We start from the raw sequence: 11906 nt of genomic DNA, 5'->3' as shown, positions 1-11906 counted from the left end.
AGGGAGGATGTCCTGATGGGCTTGCTAGCTCAGGTTTTGGCGTGGCTTCCAGCAGCAGTGCCGCCAGAGGTTGGTGGACAGGTTCCAGGAGTGCCGCCAAGGGTTGGTGGGCAGGTTCCAGTGGTGCCGCTAGTGGTTGGTGGGCAGGTTCCAGCGGTGCAGCCTGAGGTTGGTGTGCCGGCAGTTGTGCAGCCGGGGACCGGGGGAGTAGATGCACATTATGTTCGGATGATGGTGCAGCTACGACATGTGGTTACGGGTTCATTCTCGGGAGGCACGGATCCGAGTGTGGCTGATGAGTGGAAGGAGCGGATGGAGGATATTTTCCAGCCGCTTCGGTGTCCTGACTAGTACAGGGTGGATTTGGCAGTGCATTACTGATATGTATATATTTTACACTTTTTCTTCATGCATTTGTCATTCATTTAGTTCTCTTAACTCATTGCTTTGTATTGTTTTTAGTCTCTTTTGCATAATATGAATATCTAGGTAGTCTTTGCATTGGTCTTGCATGCATCTTGCATATTGGAGTTGTTTCAGGTGTTTTAGGGATGTCCAAACCATCGAAAGCAAACAGGGAGAAGGAAAGCAGTCCAGCGACTCGATTAACACTACCCAGTGACCCAACCTTCCACGTCTTTGATCGAGTCGAGTGAAGATTTTACTTTGGGATTCTGCTTTCAACGTCTTCATCAAAGTTGTAGGGAATTGGGTCACCTTTCCAATGCTGTTTATTTCAAGACAATCGGAGTCGTGGTTTACGAGTATCGCCGTTTTAGTGGATGCACGTACGTTCTGAATTCCGACTCGACCTGCACGCAAAGGAGAGCTCCCACACGATCAGATGTTAGCAGCGACTCGACCAAGACGTCCCAGGAGGGCTCCTGAGCACCCTCAAGGTGCGACTCGATCAGCAGCTCTCAGACGACACTTTTCAAGCAGCTCTCAGACGACACCTCTCAAGCTGCCACTCGATCGATGATTTCAAGCTGCCACTCGATCAACGATCTCAAGCCGCCATTCGACCAAACTTCCTAGACTCCGACACGATCGACACTCTCACGATGCGACTCGATCGACGCTCTTAAACCAACGTTCTTGTTTTGTTCTCAAGACACGTCTGAGAAGGGTTCCCGAACCGACGTTCTATCTTGTCGTTTTATGTTTTAGGGATTTCCTTGTTTTACTATAAATACGTTTTGTTAAGTTTTTACCGAGACATCTCGTTTTTGTTCTTTTCCTTAAGGTTGACCTAGCCACCTAAAACGCTTGAGACTTTGTAATCCAGATAGCTTTGATTTTATTGAGTTTTTGCATTGGATTTCTTATACAAAGTTGTTCATCCCATTTTTGTCTATCTCATGATGATTGATTCAATATTTTCTGGGTTTGCATCCTTGATGATGATTTCTGGATCTGAGTAGTGAACTAGAGTTCTTAAGGGTTGGATAGCTTAGGTGGAAAATCTTAGTCTAATAGGACGCCTAAGCTTAGATCGTTTGATTTCCGTTCTGGATTAGTGTTCTTACTGCTTATTTCTTACTGATCATTTGGAATTAGATCTTAAGCATCTCAGCATCCAAAAGGTGTTCCATGAGATGTTTGAACAAACCAATACCAGAGATTTACATACCTAGCCTAAGAGATTGGATGTCTAGGGTGTCTATTGACGTGAATGAACTTGTTTGTCATGCCTGCTTAATCATGTTTCTCTAGCGAGAGTTAGGTTTGGAAGTGATTGAGTCTGAGTAGCTTCTATCAAGAGATTGGATTAGCTAAGCTGTGATGTTCGTTGTCTAGGGATAGCTTGATTGTGTTCTGTTAGGCATTCTAGGTAGATTAAGAGACTCCACCAAAATCAATAACCCCATCCTTAAGGCCTCTACTTATCTGATTGTTTCTACATCTTTAAGCTTCTTCTTTGTTTTAGTTGCAATAGCTTGCTCATTTTTCTCTGCACGTTTAGCTTGTTTTGCTCTCTTCTGTTATTGCATTTTAGCTCTTGTTCTGCAAACTCGTTTTGTTCTTGTATCTCGTTCACTCAAGTTTGTTAGACAAAAACTCATTTGAATCTGGCTTAACTTGTGACCGCTTGATTGCATCTTGATTGCTAGCAACATCTCATTTGGATTGACACCTTAAGTACTACAACTACATAAGGTTAATTGAGACCTACTAGGATAGACACACACAAATCCTAGTATCAATTTGGCACCGTTGCCATTTGGGATTCGTATTGCTACATTTGAGATTTCAAGTTTTGCAAGATTAAGTTCTGTTACACTTATCATTCTGAGTACTGACTTGCTTTGGTTGTCTGCTTGTTTGTTTTGCATCTCAGGAACCTATTGATTGCAACCTTGCATGCAAACCAGATCAAGAGGGCATCAGAATCTCCTTCCTATTATTGACGACATCAATCGGTTACAAAGACCACAACAAGCTCGTCTTCTCACTAATCATCCCGCACCAGTCACTATGGAACAACCTAATGGACCCAATCCAAGACCGCGACACATTGGTGTTGGAGATGCACCGAACACTCATACTCAGCATGCTGGAATCGTCTCTCATGCTGTGCAGAACAACAACTTCGAAATCAAAAGTGGTATGATCTCCATGAGCCAAGGAAACAAGTTTCGCAGGTTGCCTATGGAAGATCCACTCGACCATTTAGACGAGTTCGACCGTTTTGGCAGTCTCACCAAGATCAACGGAGTAAGTGAGGATGGTTACAAGTTGACTCTTCCCATTCTCCTTGGGAGAAAAAGCTCATCAATGGGAGAAAAACATTCCCAAGGGAACAATCACCACTTGGGATGATTGCAAGAAAATTCTTGGCCAAGTTCTTCTCCAACTCCAGAACAACACGTCTCAGGAATGACATTTCTAGCTTTACTCAGAAGAGCTCAGAATCATTCTGTGAAGCCTGGGAGCGTTTCAAGAGTTATCAGAGCCAGTGTCCACATCACGGATTGATAACTCTCTAATTTACATGTTTTTAGCATCTTTTTGTCCATATTTTGCATTGTTCATACCCTTAACTTAGCATTTTTAGGTCATTAATTGTAGGAATTCACTTTTAGGCCATTTAGGGTGTTGCATTTTTGCATTTACATATTTTAGATGAAAACAGGTGCTTAAGAGCCTAAAATAGGGAAAAACAAGGACAACCCCGAGCATGTACCCAAATGAGCCATCGAGCTGGAAGAACGAGTCCGAGCCCCAACACGATCGAGGAGGATCCAAGAGCCGATAGAACAACCCGAAGATCTCCCCGAGGAGTAACCCAACCTCATCCTCGTGTACCCCATCGAGTAGACCCTCAGGCAAGACTGGGAAGCTAGGTCAAAGGGGTTTCCATATATAAACCCCTCCTCTCCTTCCTCGCAAACGAGCACGCCGCAGACCCTCAAACCAGAGAGCGAGAGCTTCTGTGAGAGAACTGAGCGACTCAAAATATTTTTCTCCTTTTGTTAAATTTTATTTCATAACTTTTTATCATTTCTTTAGATTTCTATCTTGTATTCTTACTTCTCTACTCTATTGTTTATTATAATGCAATTTTTGTTCATATATGCTGTTATGTTTCTTGCTATGATTTCCGAGTAGTGTAGTAAAGTTTCTTGGGATGGGATAGATGATTTTGTGTTCTTGATCGGTTAGGATGTCTTAGTTGATTGTATATGTTTAATAGATTTCCTTCTAGATTGGTGTTCTTAATGCTGTCAACAAACCAAGAGGGTGAGATTATATCTAAGGTGTTTTACCACCGAGAGGTGTAGATGAGATGCTTGAATCAACCAATGCTAGAGGTTTACTCACTTAGCCTAAGAGATTAGATGAGTAAGGGGTTTACTGACAATAATGAATCGGATCTTAATGCCTGCTTGGTCATGTTTCTCCAACGAGAGTTGGGTAGGGAAGTAATTAAGGTTGATTGTTTATATCATGAGAGTGTTTTAACAAGATTTTAGAGATTCATTATCTAGGAAATATTTGCTTGAGGCATGTAAGACATATGTACTGGTCAGGAATACTTAGGATTCGATTACCCCATCCTTAGAAGCTTTCGTATTTTAATTGCTTGCATTTCATTCATCACTCGATCCCTTACCTGATCAGGTACACGATAACCTGCATCGAGTAACCCCTCGAGTTGTTCATACCATCTTTGCTTACTCGATCACCCCACCCGATCCTGTATTCGAATGCTTGCATCGAGTGCTTAGGTCGTGTGGTTCTTTGTTTATATTCTTCCCTTTTATTATTTTAGGATTGTTAGATAAAACCCCACTATTGCTTGGCTTGACTTGCATTATTCTGATTGCATCATTCCTGCTAGCATAAACAACCATTTGGATTGATAACCATTTGTACTACAACTGCATAGGGAATTGATACCCTGGGTGAAAATCATGTTATCAATTTGGCGCCGTTGCCATTTGGTTGTATTTATTTTGCTACTTTTAGGATTTCAGCACTTGTTAGATTAATTTATTTTATATCTATTGGTTCAGAATCTGACTTGTTTGCTTTCGTTCTTATTTGTTTTGAATCTTAGGTACAACCCGAGCACTCACCCGACCCTTCACTTGATAACCTGGATCGGGTTGACCCTCGCGTAGACACTCGGTCATCTACTTGTGCATGCAAACATGATCCAGAGGTAGCCAAAACTTGAGTCCTTTTCATCGACAACATCAAGAGACCAAGGCTACTCATACAACAACAAGTTCAACAACCGCAACCAGCAATCATTGAGGAGACAATAAACAATCATAACGGTCCACCAGCTCCTCCAGCAAGGACCAACATAGGAGCAGGGGATGCTCCATCTACTCACACTCAAAGGAATGGCATTGTGCCACCTCCTGTCCAGAAAAACAATTTTGAGATCAAGAGTAGTCTCATCCAGATGATACAGAGTAACAAGTTTCATGGACTACCAATGGAGGTCCCATTGGATCATCTGGATGTATTTGATAGGCTCTGTAGCCTCACCAAGATAAATGGAGTTAGTGAGGATGGATTCAAACTCCGGCTTTTCCCATTCTCTTTCGGGGACAAAGCACACATCTGGGAGAAATCACTCCCCAAGGAGTCCATCACCACTTGGAAAGCGTGCAAGAAGGTATTCCTGGCAAAATTCTTCTCCAATTCCAGAACCGTAAGACTGAGAAATGACATTTCCGGCTTTGTTCAGAAGAAAAATGAAACGTTCAGTGAAGCTTGGGAATGTTTCAAGGAATACACTACAAGATGTCCTCATCATGGCTTTAGCAATGCTTCATTGCTGAGTACACTTTACAGAGGAGTGGTCCCTAAGATACGGATGTTGCTGGACACCGCAAGCAATGGTAACTTCCTCAACAAGGATGTTGATGAAGGTTGGGACCTAGTGGAGAACTTGGCTCAATCTGATGGCAATTACAATGAGGAGTATGATCGCACTATGCGATCTACTGGAGAGGAAGATGCCAAATACAAGAGGGACATGAAAGCCCTCAATGACAAGCTTGATAAACTACTCAGCCAACAGCAGCATGTTCATGCAATATCAGAGGAAGCAGTTTTTACAACAAGATGGGGAGATTTTACAAATAGAGGATGTTAACTACATTAACAACCAAGGCGGTTACAGCAAAGGGTACAACAATTACAAGCCGAATCCGAATCTGTCCTACCGTAACCCAAATGTTGTCAGTCCTCAGGACCAAACCTACCCATCTGCAGTTTAAGGGAGTCAGGTCCAACAAAAGCCTTTTGTTCAGTACAATCAAAGCTATGCCCCTAAGCAGCAGTACTCTGGAAGCTACAACAAACCACCTGGATTCCAACAACAACAAGGCCCGCATAACCAATCACAAGAAGATTAGTTACACGGCCTACTTCAGGAAATGATTCAGAATCAGGCTTCAGCAGCTATGGACACCGCAAAACGTTTTCCGGAGATGAGCAACAAGATCGACTCAGGATACAATGATTTGAACGCCAAGTACGAATCGCTCAATACTAAGCTGAGATACCTAGAGGGTCACCACAACAACCAACCAGCTCCCAGGTAAAGCTGTTCAGAACCCTAAGGATTATGCCACTGCCAAAGCCATCTTCCTTGATGATGACTATGAGGATTACCTCACTGAGGACAGTGATGTTCAAGATGGGGAGGATATGGATCACTATGGGTTAAACAAGGCCAAGTACTACATATCCGAGTATTAACCCGAACCTTCACCCGAGGAGACTGATCGAGTTGATGATCGAGCACTGGCTCGAGAATCACAAATCGAAGAACCACCCAAGGCTGAACCCGATGACCTACCCGATGATGGTGATCGGATGATACATCGACTAGATGTTGAGATGAGAGATCAACCTCAACTACCTGTAGCAAAGGAAGAGGAACTAGAGAAAAGGTTCAATGCTGCACTTGACATCCAACTGGAGGCGCTTTCAGAGCATATGGCCAAGCGTAAAGCTCCACCATCTAAGCTTTTGCCACCACACCAACTTCAAGAGGAATCTGCCAAGGAGGCAGCTCGGCTGGAGAATGAGGTTAAGGAGGATGTCAAGAGATTGGGTTTGAGATTCTCAGGAGTGGAGTGTGTTTAGATCATGAGCTGCGAATCGAGGAAATATTGGATGATCCTAGCTCTTTTACTTTGCCATGCTCGATAGGAATTCGGATTTTCAAGAATTGCTTGTGCGACCTTGGAGCTTCAGTTAGCATTATGCCACTGTCAATTGCCAACAAGTTGGGTTTCAGCGATTTTAAACCGAGTAGTCTGTATCTGGTTCTAGCTGATAGAACAGTCAGACATCCTATTGGGATCCTAGAAAACTTGCTACTCAGGATTGGAAGAGTGGAAGTCCCTACTGATTTCATGATCCTTGATATGGATAAGGAACCAGACGATCCACTGATCCTAGGAAGACCATTCTTGGCAACAGTAGGTGCTGTGATTGAGGTAAAGCAAGGCAAGATCATAATTGAGCATGGGGAGCACTTCAAGATGAAGTTTCATGTGAAGAAGGGGATTAAGAGGCCAACCATTGATGGTCAAGCTTTTTCCACAAAGACAAAGCAGAGAAAAGTCAAACATCTTGAGGAAGTCAACACCACATTTGCCTTGGAACCTGGACAAAACCTGGAGAATCAGTTGAACCAGCCTGCTACAGTGGAGAGGATTCCAAAACCTCTCCCTCCTAGATCCCATGCTTAAAGAGCATGATGAGTCAAGCTTAGTGACTTAAAACAAGCTCACTTGGGAGGAAGTCCTAAAGGTATCTTCTATTTAATTTTCTTTAATTTTATTTGTTTTAAATCTTGTTTTTATTTTTGAAAATTTATAAAAAAAAAAACAAAGAGGAAAAGTGAAAAAAAAAAAAAAGGAAATTGAGGAACCCAAGGGTCAACCCGACACCGTACTCGACGCTCCTGATCGTGTCCCTGCTCGGGTGGCGAGTGGAGTCCGAATTCCGCAAGCAAAGCCCACTCTCGGTGAAGCCCATACCACTAACCCAACCCTATTCAAGGGTTTCGAACCCTTCTCTCTCAGCAGCACCGATAAGTCTCTCTACCCTAAAGCTTTTTGTTTTCCATACTTTCTATTCTCTCTCAAACTCAAGTGATATTCGATTTTCTTTGGGAATTAACCCTATTAACCTCGAAGCTTATCTTTTTCTTCTCAAGGATTCGATAATGGAGCCACACACGAGAACCTACCAAAGGAAGGGAAGAAGATCAACCTCCACCGCTGCTACAACTGGAGGTGATGCCGTCAAACCTCGAGAATTCCAAGGAAGAGGAAACGTTCCGCATTCCCAACCGCTGGCTGGACGTTTTGCCTCACCCACCCGATACTCAACCCGATCCACCACCCGATCCGGTGCTCGAGCAACCGATCGTGTAGACCATCGAGTTCGCTCACCAAGTCCGATGGCGAGTGCTGTTCACCGATATCCTCGACGTAGGGACCTGTCTGCGTCCGAGAGAACTGTTACCGACCCCATGGAGGTTGATTCTGATGCTGGTGAAGAAGAGCAACGGGAGATCCAAACGTCACGGCTAAGGAGTAGAGCTGCGGTTGCAAGAGGGAAGAGACCAGCCTCGGAGAAGGCTGAGAAGATAGCTCAGAGAGCAGCTGAGGAAGAGGATCGAGACACAGAGGAGGAGAACCGTGAGTGAGAGGAGGAACTGAGAGAAAGAACCCGCCAAGCCTCGCGGAGGCTGAAGCAGAAGGACGTGGAGACTCCGACAAAACTTTTCAAGGTTTTCTGGAAGATGGGCTTCGTTGGTACCTGCTACCCTCACCGTGAGACGATGAAGTAGTTGGGCAGCGCTAGAGATGTCGAGTTCCTGTTCGACATGTGCCACATGGGCCATATGATGCGAGCTCACCTTAAAGCTTATGAGGAGGAGACGGTCCACTTTCTCTCCACACTTCGATTGCACTACTTTGAGGACCACCCGACCCTACTACCCGATGGGGGGGATCAAGTTCATCACCTTCTCCGTGAGGAACAAAGAGTACCGGCTCACTTTCAAGGAGAAGCTGTATGGTTTCAAAGCTGGTAGTGGAGAAGGAATGGAGGTTAGCAAGGAGGAAATGAGGTCCTTATGGCTGACAATAGGAGACAAGCTCCCCTACAAGTCCACAAGCTCCAAATCCGCTTAAATAAGGGGCCCTGTCTTGAGGTATTTTCACAAGTCCCTTGCATGCACTCTTTTCGCTAGAAAGAAGACATGAAATGTGAATGATCACGAGCTCCAGCTGCTGGACATTGCATTGTGTGGAATTTTGGACAATGCTAGGGATGGTACAACGCTAGTTGGAGATGTTGCAGATACTAGCATGGTCTTTGTGTTGCTCGATCAGTTCCTCTACCTCAAGTCATGGGCTATTAAGAGAAGAGAAGGAGGCGGAGAGATCTCCATTGGAGGATTGGTCACACCGATCTTGGTGGCTTGCGATGTGCCCTTGAAGGGAGTGGTACACAAACCGAGATGGCTGGACGTGGACTACCTCTTGCTGGCGAGATTTTTGGCCTATGAGAGGCCTAACGACATGATGCTCTTCAAGTTTGTCCATCCAACCGCCGGAGCCGCCCAAATGATCATGCCTAACATTATGTGCACCAAAGTCCGGCTGGGGGACACAATCGACTTTGCACCGCCTTTGGAGGAATTGTACAATCCGGAGGAGGAATCCGAAGCTGAGAAGAGAGAGACAACCGGGCAGAGACAGGGAGATAGCTCGGAAGATTTTGACTTTGAGGAGTATACTTGCTCTTAAAAGCAACCTGTTGGAGTGAGGGAAGCCCACAAGAGGATCGGATGGCTTAAGAAGATGAACAAGTATTTGGTGAGAAAGGTGAAAGATCTTACCGGTTTGGTGAAGACTATGGGAGGTCAGATCAATGAGCTGCAAGACAAGGCAAGCTGTGCCTCAGCCCCTACCTCGGCATACGCACCAACTTGGATGGGGAGAAGCGGACCGCTAGGAGGAATTCGAGGACTGACACCTTCAGAGCCTCACAGAGCATCATCTTACGAGCCCCAAGCTGAGGAGAACATCACACGACCATAAGCATCGCTGAGAAGCCATTCAGACGCCTATCCGATGCCTAACCCGATGGGCTACTCGATGCCTTATCCAATGCACCCATCGAGCACAAAATCGGGTGATTACACAGGACTCTTCCCTCCACCTTACCAAATGCCATACACGATGCAGTATACGATGCACCCTGCGAGTGGCTATACGGGTGATCATTCTGGACCTCTTCAACCATGCCCATCGTACTACCCGATGAGCTACGCGATGCCCCCCTCGATCAACCCCTTGGATGCTGGTCCGAGTAAGTCGTCCGTGCATATCACCGAGCTCTCTGACGAGCAAACCCCGGCCCCTGCTGAAGCCGGAGACGACCCTGGCTACACGTTGGCGAGTATGGAGGCTGCTACAACCTCCTTCTTCACCAACCCATGAGGTACCACTTCCATCCAATCTTTGTAAATAACATTGCATTTAGTTTTATTTCATTTTATGTGATTCTTGGATTCTTTTTCCAACTTTTATTTACACAGAGACTGTGTAATTTAAGTTTGGGGGAGGGTCCTAGAATATTTTTAACATTGTGTTTTATTTTCTTATTTTCTTATTTCAAATTTTTGCATGCTAGTTTTATTTATTTGAGTCTGCATCTATGTGCATTGAAAAACCCAAAAAAATTTGAAATTAAAAAAAAAAAAAAGAGTGTTCATGTAGTTGCATTTACATATTAGGATTGAGTCTAGTTTGTTTCATATAGGATTGTTGCATATGCATCTTAGGGGACAATGATTAAAACTACCTTGTTTAAAATCAAACCCTAGGATTGAAGCTATAGCCCTTAATCACAGTTCATTGTTGCTAGATCAATCTTTGGAAAAAAATGAAAAATCTTTGCTTAAAACCTTGTGTCTTTTGAATGTTTCCTCCACTTGTTTGAACATTGGGTTAACTAGTCTTATATTATTTTCTCTCTCTCTCTCTCTCTCAAAGTGCCGCTTCTATAGTAACCGTTTTTTGATCTCCATCAATTCCGGCCGGCGCTGGCTTCTCCGGCGTCGGTCGGCTCTTTCTCCTTAATTCCAGTTCTTCAATTTCTCTTTCTGTATAGTTTTTTAGTTAATTATCTTGGCAAATCTGGTTTCCAATTCTCCATCATTTGCTTCATTGGAAAGACGGTGTGGACATATCTGAGTCCAACAACTTTCCTGGCACCATTCTCGACATGTATGGTCTTTCATCACACCCAAAATTCACCGGGAGTCTTGCATTTGAGTCGGAAAAGGGTTGTGTCGCTGTTTCGTCTCCGTCGCGGTTGGAATTTTCTTCAAACTCGCGTTTTCATTCTCTTCTTATGGAAGAGTGTATTTCTGACCTTACTCAAACCACAGCCCAAGAGTAATTGTGTCAGTCTCTTTCCATCTCTGATTGATGGTTGTTGTTTCATCTCCCATATATGTTCTGTTCAATCTAATTTGTATATTTACTACATGAGAAACAGAGATCAGATTAAGACTTGGGATCCTGGAGTAACCTTTGGTGATTCTATTGTTTGGGGGATGGGTTTAGGACTACATCAATTAGGCTATTGTTGTACTATCATATCGAAATTAATGGTGGGATTGATCACATATGGGCGACAATATATTATTGGTAATGGGCAGACATTGAGTTTGAAGAACGTTTTAACAAAGCTTCGATGCGACTTTATTGTCATGATAGGGTCACAAGGAATTAGTTTTTATGATACTCAGGTTACGTTGTTGATTCAGTTTGTTCAAGAGAAGGAGACGACTTGGCTTATTCCTGTGGCAATGATTTTACATTTGCAAAGTCAAAAACTTCCGGTTGTGCCTATTCCAATACATTGCTTTTTGGGTGTTGTTGATGATGGTGTTGGCCAAATTATAAAATCAAATAAAGTATTGTGGGTTTCTCTGAATATTACAAAGTCGATATATGTCAGAAAGACTTTGGTACGGAAGCATTGGTACCATTATGTCTACATTTCAGAGTTATGTTTGGACACATCGGGTTTACAGTTATGGTTCTGAAACAACCCTTCCCGTTTTTTTTTTTTTTTTTTTTTTTTATACCTTAAATTACTAGTGGTCCCATACCCACTAACAACCTAACAACAAAACAATAACCGCAGATAACCAAATAAAACAATTCCATTATTCCAAGAAAATTCCAACATAAATAATCCAATAACATCATAATCCAAACAAAAGAACAACCAAAAGCTAACATCCTACAATGTTCCAATGACTTAATCTAGCAACCTAACACCAGCTAGACCACAATCAATCAAGCCCCTAGAACATCCTCCTCCTCATCGCCTTTGAT

This window comes from Camelina sativa, chromosome 2 (genome assembly GCF_000633955.1).
Source record: "Camelina sativa cultivar DH55 chromosome 2, Cs, whole genome shotgun sequence".
Taxonomy (NCBI): domain Eukaryota; kingdom Viridiplantae; phylum Streptophyta; class Magnoliopsida; order Brassicales; family Brassicaceae; genus Camelina; species Camelina sativa.
Note: the sequence above shows the minus strand (reverse complement) of the source record.